Source organism: Uranotaenia lowii, chromosome 1 (genome assembly GCF_029784155.1).
Source record: "Uranotaenia lowii strain MFRU-FL chromosome 1, ASM2978415v1, whole genome shotgun sequence".
Lineage (NCBI taxonomy): Eukaryota > Metazoa > Arthropoda > Insecta > Diptera > Culicidae > Uranotaenia > Uranotaenia lowii.
The window spans coordinates 175,395,601-175,416,370 of record NC_073691.1 but is presented as its reverse complement, the minus strand read 5'-3'; the positions used below and the strand labels follow the sequence as shown (position 1 = coordinate 175,416,370).

The 20,770-nt window shown below is 32.4% G+C and overlaps 2 long non-coding RNA genes across 4 annotated transcripts; both read right to left on the bottom strand.

Moving 5' to 3' along the window:
- Positions 1–358: 358 nt before the first annotated feature.
- LOC129760345 (uncharacterized) lies at positions 359–20,540 on the bottom strand. Of its 3 annotated transcripts, XR_008740338.1 has the most exons (8): positions 20,290–20,540; positions 19,176–19,367; positions 18,988–19,117; positions 18,324–18,564; positions 11,743–12,116; positions 11,463–11,684; positions 5,248–5,566; positions 359–937 (listed from the first exon to the last, which is right to left on the bottom strand). It is a non-coding gene; the product is annotated as an uncharacterized LOC129760345 (long non-coding RNA). The 3 variants fall into 3 exon arrangements; XR_008740329.1 differs by having other exon boundaries at positions 19,176–20,540; XR_008740346.1 differs by having other exon boundaries at positions 5,248–5,498; positions 19,176–20,540.
- Positions 6,489–7,313, bottom strand: LOC129760474 (uncharacterized). The gene is made up of 3 exons (XR_008740354.1): positions 7,084–7,313; positions 6,939–7,004; positions 6,489–6,882 (listed from the first exon to the last, which is right to left on the bottom strand). It is a non-coding gene; the product is annotated as an uncharacterized LOC129760474 (long non-coding RNA).
- Positions 20,541–20,770: the final 230 nt, after the last annotated feature.

Below are 20,770 nucleotides of genomic sequence, written 5' to 3'. Positions count from 1 at the left end.
ATACTTGAATTTGAATTTTTATCGATTCTGAATGATACAAATTGTCGATTTTCCTGGATTTTTATAGAACAAACTATCCCCGGAATGAGCGGTTTCCCACAAACAAAAGCTATTGGTTCGCAAGATCTATTAGAATAAATAAATCATATTATTGGAATCGTACGGATCGAGCATTTTTTATGCCAAAACAACTCGTTTTCGGGCCGACACCAAATGGATTTTCAAACCATTTCTGGATCTGGACATTTTCATGATTGCCATTTTTTTTAGTTTTTAAGTTCTCCTCCAAAAACATCTAGAATTTAATTTTTTCAATGTTTATTTTTATTTGCACATAATTCACGAAGACAATCTAGAGTGGGGAAGAATGCCACAATGTGATAAATTCCTGACAAAAAAAAATAAAATCAATAACTGTACAATATTGTTACTTATTTGTAGGTATCGAAACAGCAATAATTAAAGCTATCCATCGGATTCAAATTATTTGCTTGGTAATAAATACTTAGTTAGAAGTCCTGAATCCTTGCCTTTCAATTTGAATCTGTCACGACCGAGTTGCTCAGCATTACTGTCTTTTTTCATGTTTTTTTCATGTTATTCCTTTAACAGAGAAGCTTCTCTTCTTCTGTCACTAACGTTTCGTTGTTTTTGGCGTTTATGAAAAATGACAGTCCTAATCCCATTTAATAGTGCTTCAAATATACCTAAATTTGAATGCTCGGCCTGCTCTATTCTTGTTTAAATACTTCCATGCTACCAAAAACAATATTTTCCGACTATTTTCACTCAGCATCGTCCAGCAATTATCTCGATTTTACACACAATAAATTGGTTGCGCCGAAGATTTTTCGGTGGATTGACTCCTTGGCCGCATCTGTTTTCTTCCATCAGGAAGCCGTGGGCCAGATTTGGAATTTTTGCTCCTTCTGTCAACCTGTAAAATTAAAATTTGAAAGATAAGTATCTAAATAGTTTTTTTTTCAATCAATAAAAAATTTGCACCGAAATTGTTCGAACAACTTCTAGTAGAAAATTTCTCAAAAATTGATATTCAATGATTTAATTAATGAAAACTGACAAATGGTGGTTTTGTAATTTTATTCACAGAATCACTAGAATTCAAAATGAATTTAATAGATACCCGCCAAATATATAAGGTTTGTATTTCAGTTACCGTCAAGTCGCCATCTTCCGCCCAGTTTAGCGGTTTTTCAACTTCAAACTTGCGCAATAAAATAAAACGATTACAGATTTTAATTCACTTTCCTTTCCAGAACATCTCAAAATTGCTCTACTTTCAATAAAAAAAATAAGTGGAATACGAATATTGTATACATACTTTCAAAATTACTTAACGCGCCCTTAAAATACCACCCACTCGTCTTTTTCCAGTACCGATAAAGTTTTCTTAAGGAAAAACTATCTCACAAGACGAAATGGTTCTTTTTAGTATTGTCCTTGTAAGTAGTAGTCAAAACTATATTTTGGATCTTAATAAACAAAGAACAAAGAAATTGTGCGTGACTAGTCATTAAGAACAAACACTTTTGTTTACATACCAATTTTCCAATTACCAATTATATTTTAGATAAATACAGCAGGGGGGAGGGGGGGGGTGTGGTTTCCAAATTCAAATTCAGCCGAAAATAATAACAATACCAAAAATACACAAGAAATAGGTAAATTAATTTTAAGCTATTTTCTTACTTATAATTATCACACAAGCTCAAAATATAATAAATTCGAATTTTCGATAAATGTCAGATCACGTTAAAAATTACCCATGATAAAAAATTATGAATAAATAATAATGATTGTTTTTTATAATTCATCTTATTTCACATTTCTTTTCTTCATTTTTAACAGTTAACATCCCAGACAAATAAACAACATTTCTTCATTTTTAATGGGAGTTTTGATTTAGAAATCCACTGTAGTAGGTATCTTGAATTTGGGATAAAAAATTATCCCGATTAGCAATGTGAATCTTGAGTAGGAAAAATACATTTGGAACTTCAAGAGTAGGTAATTGAATTTTATTTGATGAAAAGAAGAAAATATTTAATTTTGATCAAGGCCAACGATAAAACCCTTTTCTATATTAAAATTCATTTAGTAATTCAAACAAAAGGCAAACAAGTTCTGAAGTTCAAAATAATAACTTTTTTCATATCTTTTAAATACAACATGTTCAGTTATACTAACAAATAACAGATTTGGAAATGATCAATAAGAAACTGATAAAATAAAAATAATGAATTCCAAGTTTTTTTTTGTAAATATTCAAACCACAAAAATAATACAAATTAAGTTAAAATTGTGCATTTAAATTTTACTTTAAAGTTAGTACTTCGAATCAAATTGATTGAAATTCATGATCGATTAAAAAACATTATTTAATTTAATGAAAATAAGATAAATTTTTAAAAATTTTCATTCGAAGTTTAAAATTTGAAGGTCTGAATTTTTTTCGCAATCAATTGCAATTCTGGGTCCTGAAAAGGACAGGAGATGGAAACTATGTTTTTCTTATTACAAATTTAATTTCAAAAGCTGTAGATTATGTTTTAGGACACGAAAATTCGGATTTGAAAAACAAAGAGAAACTTAGAAAACTATTTCGTAAAACTTAAATAGTTTTTTTTAGAATTCATTAAATTTATTTGAAAATTAAATCAAAATATGAAGAAGAAAAAGATTAATTTATCAAAATTTTAGAAGGATTTTTTTTTCATAAAATTCGTCCAGAATTTAATTGACAACTTTAAGGAACAGCATTTTGATGCCTTTGATTGAATGATTGATTTGGTAGATTTAAGCGTTCTGAACTCAAAGCTTTTTTCAAATTTTGTCCATCACGTTGCGTTTTGGTGATATGGAGTTTATAAGCTTTAAAATGCATCAGTTTTAAGCGAAATCAATCATTGATAACTGATAAAGCAAGACATCTACGGCTACAGAAATTTTGAATTTGTTTACTATACCCATTTAATTGAATAAAGGAATAATATTTCAAAGATGATGATGCATAATCTAAAAAAGTTAAACTCTACAGTTTATAAAAAACTGTTCAAACCTGCAAAACGATTAGATTTTTGCTTTGAAAATATTCAAATTTCAATTCAACTTAAAAAAAAAATGATGAAAGGTACACAAATTGAAAATCTATATAACTTTTTCGCAGAATTCAAAATTACTTGAAGTCTTGAGGAAAGTTGAAAATTGATTTAAACCTTGATTTTTAGATCTCGTGTTTTGGTTTTAAAGTTTTGTCAAAATGCAGAAATTTATAAAATTATTTTTAAATATTTGCAAAAGTTATTCAAAAAACAAAAGCTGATAGTAAAACTGCATCTTTAGATCCAAGGCACCTCAATTGAACGAAAATAAGCTTTTAAATTCTTTGCACCTCAAAGGATGTTTATTTTGGGGCCTGGTGTAATTTATCACAACGTTTTTGAATGTGATGTTGAACACTTAGAAGAGCAAAAAACACAAAATAAAATTGAGACCGAAATTGGGTTGTTAAAGAATATTTCATATCAGCACATGTTATTGTAAATAAAAATTTGAAGTAAAAAAGTAGAGAATACTAGGTTAAAGATTTTAATTTGCTAATTCTGATGACCATCCTGAGTCATGATACATGGCTTCCAACTTGTTGATGCAGAAAATTAGTATTCGGTGAATTAATTTTGAAGATAAAATGTTTCAAATTCTGAATTTGTTTGGTTACACTTCTGGAATAAAAACCCATTCTAAAGACGAGGTTGGGTTTTTGTATGTCAGGTTTAGAGTTTCCATGCTAAAGGTTGATTGAAATGCAAATTGAAATTTACTATTGAAAATTAGTTCCAATTTTTGAACGGCATATATGTATGTAATGTCGTAAAATAAAATGTCTCAAGCCAAGGATGATTCAAGACAAATTTCCGCCGGAGGCGAGAAAAATTTCTGACTTCTTGTTAACACTTATTTAACACCTTTTAAGATGAAGTGATTTTTCTTAACTTTTTCGAATATTTTACTTGGAAAAAATCTTCATGGGGAGGGGGGGGGGGGGGGTTAAACCCCTAAACCCCCCCCCCCCATTCGCACGGGCTTGGATGAAGATAAGTAATTTTTTTTATTTGTTAACGGTTTTCTTGGTAGTTAGATTAGTCTCAAGGCTGTTGTCAACTATTGAACAGATGTTAGTAATTTTATGATAACCAATGATCAGGAACAATTCAATGAAAAATGTATCATTTTCGGCTCTAGGGATCAGTTATACCCATAATATACATTTTAGAAAACTTCTTCTAAAAAAAAAATTGAGAGTTAACAAGTGCTTTTAAAATATGGCATTATGAAATTCATATTATACTCTAATGATTGAAGTATTGGAATAAATATTTTTGTTTTAATTTTTTCATGTGATAAAAATTTCAAAGTGATAGAAAAGGATCATTACATCAAAATTTTCAAACAAAGTTCAATAACTCGAAAAATAATTTGTTGAGATAACAGCATTGTTGTTTTGTTCTTTTTAGCACATTTTTCTAGAACATTCGATATTTGTAAGGCATTCCTGTTTCGAGATATAGCAAAGGAATCAAGTATCCTCATTTTCCCCTAATGTTTTTTCAGTGAAATGGTAGAACTTTGATGCCAAAACAAAGAAGACGTGAGATTGTTGCGGAAAACATCCCATTTAAAAAAAAATACACAATAAATTGTGATTTCGGGTTTTAATTGGTGTCTGGGCTGTAAATAACCATCCAGCGATATCTCATTTTGAATCAAATTAAAGCTAGGTACTCGAAATTTTTTTTTCGGGATTTTCATCCCAATGGTAGATTCATCCCATTACGCGAGATTATCAAAGTATTTTTGAGATTTTATCTGCAGAAATTTTCAAGTAACAAATTCCAATCATTTTATTCAAAACCGAATAAATGTACGTTTTGTTCATCGAAAGCCTGGACACTGGAGATTTCATAGCAAACTCCGAACATATATTTTAGTGAATATTGGTAACTCTACTTATTCGAAGAGTAACAATATTATGATCCTAAACGTTATTATGCAACGATGGTTCAAAAACATAGAAAGATGTCTCAAATCACTTTTGACTTTCTGAAACATGAAAGCTTTTCCGTGAATCTCCATTTGGCTTGATTGATAGTTGATAGTAATCGTTAAATTTTATGCTATAGGAGCGTAAAATCGATCATTTCGTCTAAAAAAAGTGAATTTACGAACCTTAATAAGAGTCCGTCGACGTACTTCTTGTGCTAACATGGATTCGGGTTCTGCACTGCTTTGCTATCACTTTCCAACTTTTGTTGCTTCTGGGGTTACTCGACTAGTTCAAATCGATGTAAAAAACCAACCTATAGTGATTTGATTAGGTTACAAAGATTTTTTCGGCATTGCTTGGTAGTCAGTTTTTCCGTCCCCAATAGTTCCAACGATTTATTCGGTGAAATCATCTATTTGCCGCAACTATTTCCCTTAACCAAGATAATTGCAACGTCAGTATGGTTTTTAAGCTCGAAGATTGATGGAAAGTCATGCCTACCTGAAAAAATAATATAAAAAATCTTGAGAACAAGAATAAAATTGGTAATTTATCACCTAAAATTCAATTCAATCATCGTTTAAATGAAATTCAATTCAGGGATCAATTCAATGAATCAAATTCAATAATAATAATTAATGTTTGTACGTAAAATGCACTCTAAATATTCAGACTTGAACAAATGTAATGTTTTTTTTTTCTAATTAAGTGACATAACAGGCAGCAACCATTGAATTCACTATAAATTTGAAACAACATGGAGGAAAAAGATGACTGTTGTTCTACACTGCAAAAAATCAACACTTATTGTTTATGTTCCTTCACACATAAGCTCATAAATATCTTCTACTATGTGATTCAAATAAGTTTTATGGTTAAAGTTTTAGCTCATATGTAATCGAAATATGATGTTCATTAGTTGACACATAGCTTTTATGATCATCATCTTTGAAAAATTTCACACTTGCAAGATGGGTGCTATTGAGAAAAAAACACGGGGTGCTTATGATGGAAACTTTATTAAGCTTATTCTGGTGCATAAGGTAAGTACACAGCAAAAAAAGTTTGTGATATTACATCGAAAACGTGCACATAACCTGAGTCGCAAATGGTATCTAATATTACATCATTTTGATGTACAAGAAAATTGAACGAGTAAATCTAGTAGACAAATTCGAGCTCGAAAATTATGTACCGACAACTTTTGATGAAATCGTTAGCCATTTTCAATCTACATTGTCGTTTTGAATTTCTATTTTTCGATGATAACTGATCATTTATTTAGATGTGACTTAGAATTAAAATTAAAGATTCTCCTACGTGTGAATATTAGGATTAGGTAATGAAATCAGGTTAAAATTGCAATTTATTTTCGAAAAAATTATTCAGAGGCTTGATGTATACTTATTTTTTTTATCTTTTGGTAAATTAAATTTATTATATTTCACTATATTATTAATTATTAACATTTTCTGATCAAGATTGTCCTAAGCGGGGAAAAAGTCTTCCCTTTTCTGGTTATCCGAATACGGATCCGAACTCCTTTTTAAGCAAACCGACTAAAATTTTAAGAAGGAATGCATTCACAACAACCAAATCCAGACAATCTCGCGGTGCAGAAACTGCTCAATTTACAGATTTAAAGCTTCAGGAACTGAATTCCCGGATACCAGCATCTCGATGGAACGTTAACGCGGTATCCCTCGTCAATATTTCTACGCGTAACAGAATTCTAGTCGATGAAACTTCGTGTTTATAAATGGATGTCCCTTGGGTGACCATGCCACTCCGTGGTTTCATACCGAAACACTTCAATTCTGTAAAAATTTAATCAATAATTTCACAGGGTGGAAAAGAAATAAAAAATACACACCTTCACATCCAGTTGTTTAAAGGCTCCGGATCTTTTACTTTGGCTGATGCATTAGACCTCAATTTCCTTAAAAACGACAAAAAGTGGAAAAAAGTTAGGATCTATGATCTTGCTATGATTTTTTAGGAAAATTGATATGACTTACCGGCAGGAAAAATCCCTCTGAGCTCTGCAATCTTCTTCAAACTTTTCGATATTGAAATTTGCTTAAACGTCAAATTAGACGAACTTGGCTACTTGATGTAATATTGCATATAAGGTTGTGATATTACACTACGTGACCTGTTCATGTCTTGTACAGAGTTTCGATGTAATATTAAATCAAAAATCTTCGGAAATACATTGATTGACTAACATCTTCATAAATTACATCGGGTATCGTTACATTTTTTTTTGCTGTGTAATTGACATAAAAAAAACTCCGAAAAGATTGTTTATCATGCAAAAACTACAAAGTGCATGAATGTATTTCTATCTCTCTCCCACAGCGAATATTGGCGGCTGGCGCAGATCGTGGATGGCCCAACCATAATGGAACGCTGGATACGGATTCGGTAAACAAATCTCGGATCATGAGCCCCCGGAAGGAACCGTTTGGCGTAAAAATTGGTTTTAAATAAAAAATTGTGTGCTCAAAAGTCTGATCAATCCAAAATTCATATCATTGGGAATTAAAAAATCACAATTGTCCATCTAATTTTCAAACACCCAAATTATAGCCTATTTTTAGGCGTTTTTATCATATATGAGCGATTTTATAATTTTTATGTGTCGCACATAAGGCTGAAATATTTCTTAAATCCATGTGAGACACATATATTTTATGTGGGAGGCAAATTGCAAAAATCTATACAGGCAGACACATACCCCTAATGTGTGGAATTTTTGCAGTGTAGGTATTTCAGCTGGCCATACGAATCATCAAAGTGAAGGTAATTTTTTTGCATCCAACTGTAAATGTAATAGACTCAACTGATGATTGACCTTACGCAATTTACTATGAATATAAAAGCTTCAACTGTTGTGGTATAATTGATTTAATTGCTAATAAGATAGATTCAACAACAATTGCAGTTGAATCTAAGGCATTCAACTATAAGTATAATAGATTCAACTACACATTTCTGGTTCATCTCTAACATTTTACTATAAATATGATATATTCAACTGTAGTCATATAATTGATGCAACTGTAAATATCATAAATTCACCTTCAAATTTTTCATTGATTTAAGGTATCAAACTATAAATAAAGTAAATTCAACTATACTTTCATGATCGATTGTGTGATACTTGAATAAAGACATACAAATCCAATCACTACGTGTTTTACATAAAAGTAGTTAGTGTGTCTGCTGCAGGCAGCTGGTGTTTACCAATGGTAAAAACAGAAGGTAAATAATATGTTGAGATATAATTGAATAGCATACGTTTGCTTATTTCAATAAACTTGCGACAAAATTTTTCCTCCGTTTCGGTCAATTCCTGCCATATGCGGCAACAACTCAATTCCAAACGTAGGAATCGATGCCGCTGGCGGAATTGGACATCCCCGTTTTGGGTGGCACGAAATGGTGTTTCATCGGAAAGATCAATTCCAAAATCAATTGAATTGTTTACAAAATCATGTTTTCTACCATTGGCTTTTATGTGCTTTCAGCTAACAACAAATAAACAAAATATGTTCAAAACCAATACAAAAATAAAGATTGATGCAGGAAAAATACGAAAAAAAAATTATTTAAGTATGATTGATTCAATCATTATTTTAAATTATAAATCAGCCATAGGACTATAGTTGAATCTACAGTTCACAAGGTTGAATGCCCACATCCAACAGTTTATAATAGTTGAATTTATCAATTTTATTACTGTATCAATCTTACAATTGTATTTGAACCTATCATATTTTAAGATGAATGTATAAAACCAATCATACAAATATCTGGTCAGGGCTCGATAAGACCTCACTGAATGCCATGAACTTGATTTCGAGAGAATTTAGTCCAAAGTTCACAAAATTCTCTAAACTCAAAATTTTAATTTCCTAATAAAATCTCGAAGAACGACTAAAGTTAATCAAGAGTAATAACCTCGACTCAGCACTAAAGCCAAAACATCGAAATCTTATCCCAGGTCCACAATTCTACTATAGATTTTCAAAAAATTTCTCACTTGTTGATAGAAACTGACTGTACTCGAAAAACACTATCAAAAGTTGTTTACAAAATAAGTTGTACATGAATTTTGGGTACAGTCCGGAGTCTCTAATATCGAATTTTCAATAAGGCTACCTGCCTACCTTTTCAATAATTTAAACTGCGTGATAACAATTTTGTATTTTGCGACCAAAACAATTTTTCAATAAAGTTTATTCAAATAAACTTGCTGATGTGTTTCCATGAAAACAAACTGCTTTTCGAGTTTTTTCTTCTTGATTTTATTTGGAGAGTTTCTAAATTTTCCTGGATATTGTCCAGATTTTGGGTTGATAGCTTTGAAATCGAATGCCCGGATTTTGCAAGGTATTTAGATAAAATTTTCCAGATTTTCCCTGCCCGGATAAGTGCGGAAAAATATCTAGTTAGCTCAGGTTTGAATAATTTCCGATGGTCTGGTACCATTTTTTTTCATAAATCTCAATTTGTTGCTTGTGACCGGATTGTGGAATCTGAATCCAGTTTATAGTTCTTGATTTTCAGTTTGGTTCATCATTGTGACAAAATCCTGATCCGAATCTCATCAAAAACTCATAATTCCGGAATATTAAAAAAATATTTAAAATAACAAACGATTTTTGAAATTTGGATTTGAAATTTTTCTTTTAATTCTTATGACGAATTGAAACTTTAAAAAGTTCCAATGGTGATCCAGAAATGAAATATCAGAGCTTCATCATTCGGAATTTTCAGTCGGATAAGAATTCAAAATTTGTATTCATGTTCGAAATGTAGAATTCAGATTCAGCATTAAAATTCAAAATTTCTCAAAACAAAACACAGGTTAAAAATCCTTGTTATCAAATACATCTAAGCTCTTTTTCAAAATTGCGTTCACTGAGAAATCTTCAATTTTTCGCAGGATTTCAATAATGAAATAAATCATTAATGATATTTTATTGTTGATAAGATAATTTGTACTTCATTTTCGGGTTCAGGGAATACATTTTATTTATTTGTCGTTTAACATTGTTTATAGTGTGGCTATTTAAAAAACAAGTTTTTTTTTCAAATAAAGCTTTCAAGATCCTTCATTAATTTTTTTTAAATTAAAAAAAACTTATCATGTTTAGGACTTATTTTCGAAAGTAATTAATAGAAATGAATAACTTTTAATATATAGGAACTTAAACCCGAATAATAAGATACTTTTAGTATCACATTTTTTCACTATTCTTCATATACGCATTTTTCAAACAAAAAAGTTCTAGGAAAAATTTTTCCCCAAAACCCCCCCTATGAGGTAGTTCTTCCTACGGCCCTGCCATGTTTAGTAGCACATTGGACTTTAATAACGATATGTTTGCCCTCAGGTCCCTCTGCTCGAACCAAAGTATGGAAAAATCGGCCATGCTATATCATTAGACTGGGCAATTTGTTCTAAACTTAGGGGCCTTCTAAAAGGCGCTTTATAGGCAGCACACAACGAGTATGACTAGTGATGCTTGGGAAATTTCCTTTTTCGTCCAAAGCCTACTTTCTAAATGAGAAATATTTTAGATTTTAACTTATCGGATGTGTTCTGAATGATGGTAAGCATTAAAAATAAACTTCATTTATCATTGAAAGTTAAAAATCCTACCAATCCATTAGAAGAAATTCATATTAAAATTCAAAGGATTCAGTTCGGTTTGGCTGAACGAAAATTTATTTTCGTCATTAAAATAATCAGTTTTCATTCCCCACCAAACCGAAGAATAGTTTTGAATCAGAAAACCGAACAAACTGCAAATTATTCCGTAAAAACAGATTTTCTTGAGCAAACCGTGCATTTTATTTTTCCTTTCAAGGTGCGCTTTGGCTCAAAGCATTTTTGCTATTTCCCCTGCCTGCAACATTGATTTTTTAAACAAAATTAAAAAAAAAATTATGTTTAACATGTTTTGCATCCGCTGCAATAGATAACTATTTTTTTTTCAATTTGGCGTTCAGTTCGGTCTAGTCGAATCTCGATTCCCAACCATCTCTAGTTGAATATAGTTGGTCGAGAGTCAATCATCAATTTGATTGGTTATAGGCGATATATTAATGGTCAAACTATATTTTTTGCTCCGTGGAGGCAAAAAACACCGTCAAATACGGTATGCATTATTAAGAATTAACCTTGGTTTGATTTAAGCAATTGCATTTGACATTCTCGTGATTGAAGTAGGGGAGATAAGGGCATAACGAGCAGCCGGGGCATAGTAAGCATTCCTCTTTTCTTTAAAAGTAGGTACATTTTAAAATGAACGCACGCTTTTCAAGGAATGAAAATCCTACCGAAGCTTAATTAATAATATGAATGATTCCTAATTCTTGATACCTTCAGTTGTATTTTCTAAGACAGTTTTTTTTGTCATAGATATGTTTCTGGGAGACGTCCATCCATCAGTAAGATATTTTGCTATCCCATGGTAGACCAGAGCAAGAGCCAGTCTGATATTACTGATGTATCTCCCTAATCCTTTAGGTCATCAATAAACCACGGGTTGACGTTCCGTAGGGAAATCTCACGCGGTTTTGGAATCATTAACATTTCCATAATCTGTAAAAAAGAAAAATTAATGTTTTGAACTAAAACTATACTTTTCTTTATCCCTTACAAAGGTTTTCTGGTTTGATGATAGACTAGGCAGAAAGACACATTATAATCTTTCGCCATCCTTCCGAGACTCTGTAAAATCTGATTTGGCCACCGGATCTGTTTCAATTTATGTTCCACGCTAGGTCACGTCGAAAGTGAGATTCCTTCTTATGTGAGCAGCTGCTTTCCTCAGGAACTAAACAGGAATTCGTGCAAGTTCTGGTGGCATTCAAACAGGGTTCATTGTTGATTGTTAAACCAACGGAATGATTTGCAGTTGTTCAACATAGAGGACTCGATTACAATTATTTGGTTGTTGGAATTGTCCATCCGGGTTTCTGATTGATTGTCCGGAAAAATACACCAAGGGGTTCGCAATTCGTTGTATGATCACTGGAAAGATAGGATAAATAAAAAAAATCATACTAGAATCGAGAAAAAAAGGTAAACTTTAAGTTATGCTTGAAAATATTTGCTTTAGACTTGTAAAAAATTCACAAAACATTTTTTGTTAACTTGAATCAAGTATTGTGAATTGTATTCTATTACTTAAAAGATGATTAATGCTTCTTAAAGGATGATACGGTCAAAATTTGGTCAAGGGAAAACGCGTGTAAATCGGTGAAATCGTTTATTTAAAAAATCAAATTAAATTTCTTTTTCAAATTTAATTAGTATAAAATTCAGGAAAAATATTCAGTTAGGCTTTCGCTTTCCCAAATCCGAAATGCCGGGCTTACGCTTAACTCCTGCCATCAGATTTTGTACAGCCACCTTGTCCACCTTTTTCGCCGCAGAAAGCCAGTTTGCCTTGAACTGCTGCTCGTCCTTAGCAGTTTTTTGGTCTTCTTTAGGTTCCGCATGACAATAGCCCAGTATTTCTCAATTAGACGGAGCTCTGGCGTGTTGGGAGGGTTCTTGTCCTTGGGAACCACCTGCACGTTGTTGGCGGCGTACCACTCCATGACCTTTTTACCGTAATGGCAAGATGCCAAATCCGGCCAAAACAGTTCGGAACAACCTTGTTTCTTCAGGAAAGGCAGCAGACGTTTATTCAAACACTCTTTCACATAAATTTCTTGGTTGACAGTCCCGGAAGCTATGAAAATGCTACTTACCAAGCCACAGGTACAGTTGGCTTGTCAAACCAGATATTTCTTCGCGAACTTTGACAGTTTCATGTGCTTGAAAGTATCTGCTACCTTTCCCCTTCCTTTTGCCGTATAAAACTCCTGTCCCGGAAGCTGCTTGTAGTCGGCTTTGACGTAGGTTTCGTCGTCCATTACCACGCAGTCAAACTTCGTCAGCATCGTCGTGTACAGCCTCCGGGATCGCGCTTTGGCCGTCGTATTTTGTTTATCATCGCGATTTAGAGTCACTACCTTCTTGTAAATCGATAGTCCGGCTCGTTTTTTGGCTCGATGGACGGTTGTAGACGATACACCCAGCTTATTTGCGGCATCTCGGAGAGAGAGGTTAGAGTTTCGCTTGAAACTACCAGCAACTCTCTTTGTCGTCTCAGCGGCTTGCGGTTTTCGATTTCCCCTCGATCCAGACTTCCTGGCTGTTGACAAACACTTTAATTACATTTGCAACGGTTGATTTGGAAGCTTTTAGCGAATTTGCCAGCTTTGCGTGCGAGTAGCTCGGATTTTCGCGATGCGTGAGCAAAATTTGGATACGCTGCTCTTCTTCCTTGGAAGGCATTTTGACAACTGAAGAGTGAATTCCAAAATCAAAATAGGAGCAACATTCTACACACACACACACACACACCTTCAAAATGAGGGGTGCTCTGGTTTTTTAAATGCAAAATTGAAAGAAATACGTCAAGTTGATATTGACCAAATTTTGACCGTATCACCCTTTACTTCCCCAAACTTAAATTTACAGTAATTATTTTGAAGTTAATATTACCTTTTTGATGTTTGGATCTCAGTTTGCAAGCTTATTGATAGATTGCAGGCCCGTGCGAAGGAGCCACCCATATGGGGAGGGGTTCTTAGTTTCGAAATTCAAATTAAGTTAGAAACGATAACAATACCAAAAAAAACACAATATACCCATTACCATCACACGAATATGAAAAAAATTATATTTACTGAAAATACTTAAAATAAATAATAAAAACAGTTCAAATCAATGATATTTCTTAGTTTTCAATAAATAATTCAAAATTATGATCCTTATTCTGAACTAAAATTTTTAAATCAATAATTTCGAAACACAAAAAAACAAAAGCTAATTAAAATTAAAACAGAATTTAAATCGTCGGATTTGAGAATCAATGTACACTTCACATAAACATAATCATGGCCGTAGGAACGGGGGAAATTTTTATGGGTTCATCCTTTCCTCCCTTTCCATGAGGATCCTAAAATGCCAAGCAACATGTTCTTCTCTAAATTTTAAATTACAAATTCCTAATCAAATTGTGATGAATGACTAAAATGATTCATAACTCAGAACTAAAGCCAAAACTTCATAATCTTATCCCAGGTCAATTATTTCCTAAAGTTTTTCAAAATATGTCCAACTTATTGATAGAAATGAAGTCTTGAATATCGAATTTTGATAAGATGTGATAAGAATTCGGATTCGGATTGTTGCCGAATTTCAGTTTGGATCATCATTGGAAAAAATCCTAATTAGAATCTGGGTTTTGCATTTCAAACTTCTGTTATCGAAATTTATCACTTTGGAATATAAATAGAAAATATTCAAAACTATAAACCATTTTTAAGATTTGAAGTTTTTAATTTTAATTCTTATGCAGAATTGGAACTAAAGAAAGTTTCATTGAACTGGAATAGCTGAAACTGTTTTATTATTCTCAATTTTCATTCAGGTTCACAAGTTGAATTTTGAAGTTCACTGAAGAAAGAATTCACAATGTACGCCAAAATTTCCGAATTCAAATAGAGATTTCTTGTAGACTTTCCGATCCAAATTTCGCCTTTTGGCTCATTATTAGAAGAAATTAATTGAGCTCATAATTAGGAGATTCAAAAGTCGTTTTCAAATTTGGAATTCAAATTTCGAACTCAGGTTCAAAGGGCAGTTCTAAGATTCGAAATAAGAATTAAAAATTCAGATTCAGCTCGAAGCTCAGTTTTTCAAACCAAGATTAAAATTTAAATGTGAGAATTTTACTTAGGATTAAAATTAAAAGCGATCACACATACACCAACCAAAATATAATCACGAATATAAAATTAAATTTAAATTTTTGAGAAACAAAGACGTTATTTTTGTAAAATTTTACAGGATTCTAGTCATGAAATAAATTTTAAATGATAATTTATTTGCCGCCAAAGAACTTGTTCTTTATTTTCAAGATAAAATTCAACTGAAAATAAAGTTGAAAACTGAAATCTTTAATTTTAATCGAGTTCACAAGAGAAAAAAATAAATCTGATTTGAACCGCGAATTTATTTCATAATTTTTTAATACTTGTGGTTTAAAAGAATTAGCTTACTACTTTCTCATTTTAGTAAATATAAAAAAATCAAATCCAAATTCAAAACTTCTTGAAGAAAAAATTGGCAACTTCTAAGATTTATTTTTGAAAGTTGGAAATTGAAATGAATACCTCATTTTTAGTGAAAAATATCTCAAACCTGCATAATTATAAAGAAGCTTCAATTTATGTTTAGTATTCTTTATGTATTCATTGTTCAAGCAAAAATGTAAAAGGAAAAATTTTGTCACAAAAGCTCCCCCCATGAGTCGGTTTTTCCTAAAAAAAACATCAAATATTACACCAGTTTTGAAAAGAAACTGAATCCGAATTCTTTAATTAAATTTTGATCAGGTCAGAAACTACCCATGATTAAAAGTTGTAAACGGTGATGATGAATAATCAAAACCAGTAAAATTGTACAGATTTTAAAAATTTGGAAGACAAATATCTCTGACACAATGTTAAAAATGGTTTTATCTCATTTAACAAATTAATCTGTTTAGGTTTTTTCAAGTCAATACTTCTTTAATAATTCGTTTAAAATCAATTATTTTATGGAATTTTAAAAAGCAAACTAATAGAAATCATCGATAAGTATTTTAGAAGGAGTCCAAATAATTTCCGGTCTCGGGAAAAGTTGACAAATACCTTAATTTTAAAAATTTTTGGAATGTTTTAAAGTTTTCTCAGAAAAGTGAAGAACTTTCTTAAATAACTTTTAACTTTTTTAAAAAAATTGCAGGGCACCAAAGTTGATCGAATATTTTTCTATAAATTCTTTGAATTACCTACCTTAGAAAATGTGAATTTTGTGGACTTGTGTTAGTTATCAAACAATTTTGAACGTGGAGTTGAGCAAAAGTCACAAAATAAAATTGAGGCTGTAATTGGTTTCTTGAAGAATATTTCATTTCAGCATAAAATTTGTTACTTTAAATGATTTTGTTGTCAAAGTGTTAAGTTATAAAGTGAAGAGTGAATTTGTTTCGATACACTTCTCAATTTGAAATTTGAGTTTCAATACAAAAGGTTTATTGTGTTGCAGATCTTAATTGATCATTTAAAATTAGTTTCAATTCGTGAACGTTATATAGTGTCGTAGAATTGAATGTTTTAGTAGACTGAGTCAATATGGGGTCATTTTCGAATTTCTCAAATCCTGGGGTCTGAAAAGCTTCGTTTTGGTTCAAAACCGATTTTTTTGCAGAATTTTCAGTATGGGAAAGTGAGGATACTTGATCCCTGGGCAAACTTGATTCCATCGCTATATCTCGAAACAGGAATGTCTTACAGATAACAAATGTTCAAGAAAAAAGTTCCAAATAGAACAAAACAATAATGTTGTTATCTCAAGAAATTTTAAAAATTTTATTTTTCAACTTATCGCTCTTTGTTTGAAAAATTTAACAAAATGTGTTTTTAAGATTTTTTTATTACTTTCAAACGTTTCACATGAAAAAATATACTAAACATTTTTGTTCTAAAATGTCAATCGTTAGAGTATGACTTGAATCCCATAATGCCTTATTTTCGAAGCTTTAGGAAACTCTAAGTTTTTCTAAGAAGAAGTTTTCCAAAATGAATGCTTTGGGTTTAACTGATCCCTAGAGTAAAAAATGAAATTTTCTCTCTCTGGATGGATCGTGATCATTGGTTATTATGAAATCACTAATAAATGTCCAACAAATAAAATTTATCCAGTAATTATCTGTTAAAAAAGAATAAAATACTGTATTTATCTAAAAACCAAAAAAGTGCGCCTTTAAGTATGCGATGACTCTAGGGTAGTAGAAAAACCTTCGGAATTCTCTTTATCTGATACTTACAAACTGTGAAATGAGAACTAATATGGCAAACAAAAAGTTAACGGATCTTTAATCTTCGGATTATACTAGATTTTTGCCTAGGCTCAGGGCACCCTGCTTCAAGGATCAAGTCTCCTTTAGTAAAGGATCAAAGTCTCCTGTAATTTAATTAATATCACAACTTTTTAAGCCTCACCAAAATGCTTTAAGCTTATCAACAAGTTCATGTATCGTTCTAACTTTTGGACCATATAAATTCGAAATTACACGCTGTAAAAGAAAATACAAAATGCGGCGAGTTGCAAAATTTTCCCAAAAAGATATGATGAATATAAGAAAAGGGGATCAAGTATCCCCTTTCCACCTTAACGATTACATGAGTGAACTTGAACTTTCATGTCTGTATGGCAATACTGTAAATTTTGTACTGAAAAATCAATTTCATTTTTTTTTCTTCTGTGAAGCCAAGCCTGTAAATGGTTTCTGTGAAACTTTATAAATTCTCTTAAGGGAATTTTCCGCTGAACAACTTTGTCCAAAACCCTTAATTCGTATTTTATTAGGCTTAAAAGTTATTAATTGTTTAAAAGGGGCATGTCAATAGATTCAATTGACATCACTGCTGGGTGCCTAGAGCGGTATTGCATGACTTCTTTGCATAAAACCTTCGCTGTGGCCTCAGCTGTGATGTCAATTGAATTTATAGTTTTTCAATGCCAAAAGACATACCCCTGTTCGACAGCTAATAGCTTTTATGCCTAATAAGATACAAAAATACAGATCTCAACAAAATTGTTCAGCGGAAAATTTTCTTTAGAGAATTTATAAATTGGCACAAATACCATTTACTGGCTCGGTTTCACAGAAGAAACAAAACTGATGTTGATGTTTCAGTACAAAATAATTAATTTTCCCATACCAACCTAAAAGTTTAAATTTACTCATGTGTAAACGTTTCTTCAAAAATCTGCAGAAAATCATGGATGAGTAATGAACCAAAACGAAGTTTTGAAGACCCCAGGGTTTGAGAAATTAAGAAACTACCCTAAATCGTTTCAGTCTAATATCTTGGTCATAGAGTGATATAGGACTAAATAACGCCAGAGTCGAGCAAATTTTCTCACATGTATGTTGACACTATTTTTTTTAACCCAGGTAATTTCACGTAGCTACGGTAAATTATTTTTCTCGATCTAAAAGTTTTCTTTGGAAAAAATCTTAAGGCCCATGGCTTTGATATAACATTTGTACTTGTTCCTAGTTCCGTACCGACGACTCAAAATCTAAAGCGAAATAAATATCAAGCATGCTAATTAGTAAAATTTACTTACATTGAAATTCCTAATTGCAGAAAACTTCAGGTTTCAGCTGTTTAGCTGGGGATGGGAGGGAGGTGTCCTGGCATTCCTACAATAGGTTGTATGAAACTCAATTCCCAGGAAGGGGGAAAACGGCGCTGAGAAACTGAGATATTCTCTCCAAATCCCAGTGACTTGGACTGACCATCATCACCACTTTTTGGATCGGTATCAACTTCATGAATATTTTGGCCCCGTTAGCATTGATACGTTGCTGTAGAAAAAACAAAGAAAAACACAAAAATAATGCTTTAAATCATTTTCAATGAATAAATAAATTTTTATGCACATTCCAAAATATTGTGCATATTTTGTTGCAAACGAAGCTGACCATCGATCTTTTCGAAGTTTTCTCATCCGTATTAAATATCAAATGATGTTTGCGAAATATCCAATTGGCGTAGCAACGTGTTGTCTTGTTTATACTTGGGTCGTAGAAAATATTTAAAATGAATACAAAAGGCTAAATCAAAACTATTCAAGACCTCTGAAGCCTGATCAGGTAATTCAAGAAATAAAGGGCAAAAAGGGTCCGTTATTTCATAGAAGGAAGAGTGAAGGCAGAATGGTGTAGATTAAACATCTTTCTCTTCCGATTCAAATCACTAGGAAAAAAAAATAGAATTTGAGGGAATACCTATCATTCGCAGCGGGAAATTCCATAACATTTGTAGTCCACCGCAACACCTTCTTCCGGTCAGATTAGGGCTCAGAGCTGCAGCCTTCGAATTACTCCACCAAGCTCGTTTCTTTCCTTCCTGGCAATCCTAAATAAAATGATATTATTCACAACAGTACATTCAATTAAATAAATATAAATTTTACCTGGTTATTTTATGATGGTGAGAGAGACGTGAACGTGATTATGATGTTGAAGATGTTGACACTTCCCGAACTGGAAAACCGGCACAAATCGCTTCTGAAACCTCCAGATTAACTTCCGCTGGAGCTCCTATCGCTGGAACTGGAATCCGAAAAGCTGCCGCTAGTCATCTCAGTCTTAATCTAGTCATCGGTCTTTTGAGCAGACAGCGCTCAGTTCCGACGATCCAATTGATAGCCAATCCAACCGTAAAGGGAATACAAAAAAGAAAAAAGAAAATATGAGTGATCTTAGCGATTTTATTGCTAATAAATAAAAACACAAATGGTGGCTTCGATTTAACCGTTCGAATATTCTGTCTAGGATTACGGTTTATTTATCCCTTAGAGCAAGTTCACTGGTCTTGGGAAAATGTGGTAGACATTTTGACACTTACGGCACATTTTGAAAATTTTGCCATACAAAAACATTTTTAAGATCTGTGGCCTTCTAGTTTTTTTACAACACGTGTTGGATTTTCGCATGCTGTGATGCAAAAATAGCAATATTTTATCACATACGGCTGAAATAGAAACAGTGTTGTAAAAAAATACATCGCCGCAAGATCTTGAAAACGTTTTTGCATGGTAAAATTTTCATAATGTCAAAATTTCTACCACTTTTTCCCAACACCAGTGAACTTGTTCTTAAGAGTAAACAGTTAGATATCAAAACTATTGGAAAAATACTAATTTGCAACATATTATCAGCGAACTATTAGTTTACACGAGAACGGGAAAAAATAAATGGAAGTTGTCGCATTTTTTCGTTTTGCCCTTGCTTTACAAAAAAAAAGTCGATGGAAGTCGAACCGAAAATGTACCCGCATTTGTTGCTCTTCTTGTAGGAAATTGTTTGTCTGTCGCTTTTATTTTTTTCAAGTGTTCCAGTCATCACCCCTCGGAGGTAAGCTTTGATTGTTTGAAAATTTGGAAAAGATGCTTTAAATATAATATTCGAGATCAGGACGTCAAAATATTCCAGAATTTGTGATGAAAATAAGATTACAAAAATGTTATAAAATGTTCCTATGATATTTATGTGGAGTACCAGTTATTTTTCCAAATTTGTACTCACCCGTCCTTCTTTTTCCCATCGAAAGTCCTACTTTGCTGTATTTCATTCTGGTAAGCCTACGCGTAAGGAGCCCCCTATCTCAGTTAGCATGCGACCAAAGCATCCACCGGGGTTGGGAACCCGATCTTCGCTAAGGTTTTTCGCACCCCAGCCAGCACCACGGGGAGGTTGAGAATCGGAGTTGTAAGATAAGAGGTGATATGACCACTACCCGAAGGTTGGGTGTATGGGGTCTCGAGTTGCACATTATCTACCATTCGCCAGCCATTTTTGTAACATAAACTATGTTACAAGGGAAAACAGCGCCACTACCCAAATCAGTCCAGTAGTCAACCAATCGATCAATCCTCCTTAAAAAGGTCTGCCTCTTCTTGGCTGCCAGGCTGGCTCTGCAAACAAAAAAAAGTAAATGAATAATGAAAACTACACGGACTGCAAAAGTTCGTACCAAGAAGAAGTTGTGGATTACGAGGGACCGATC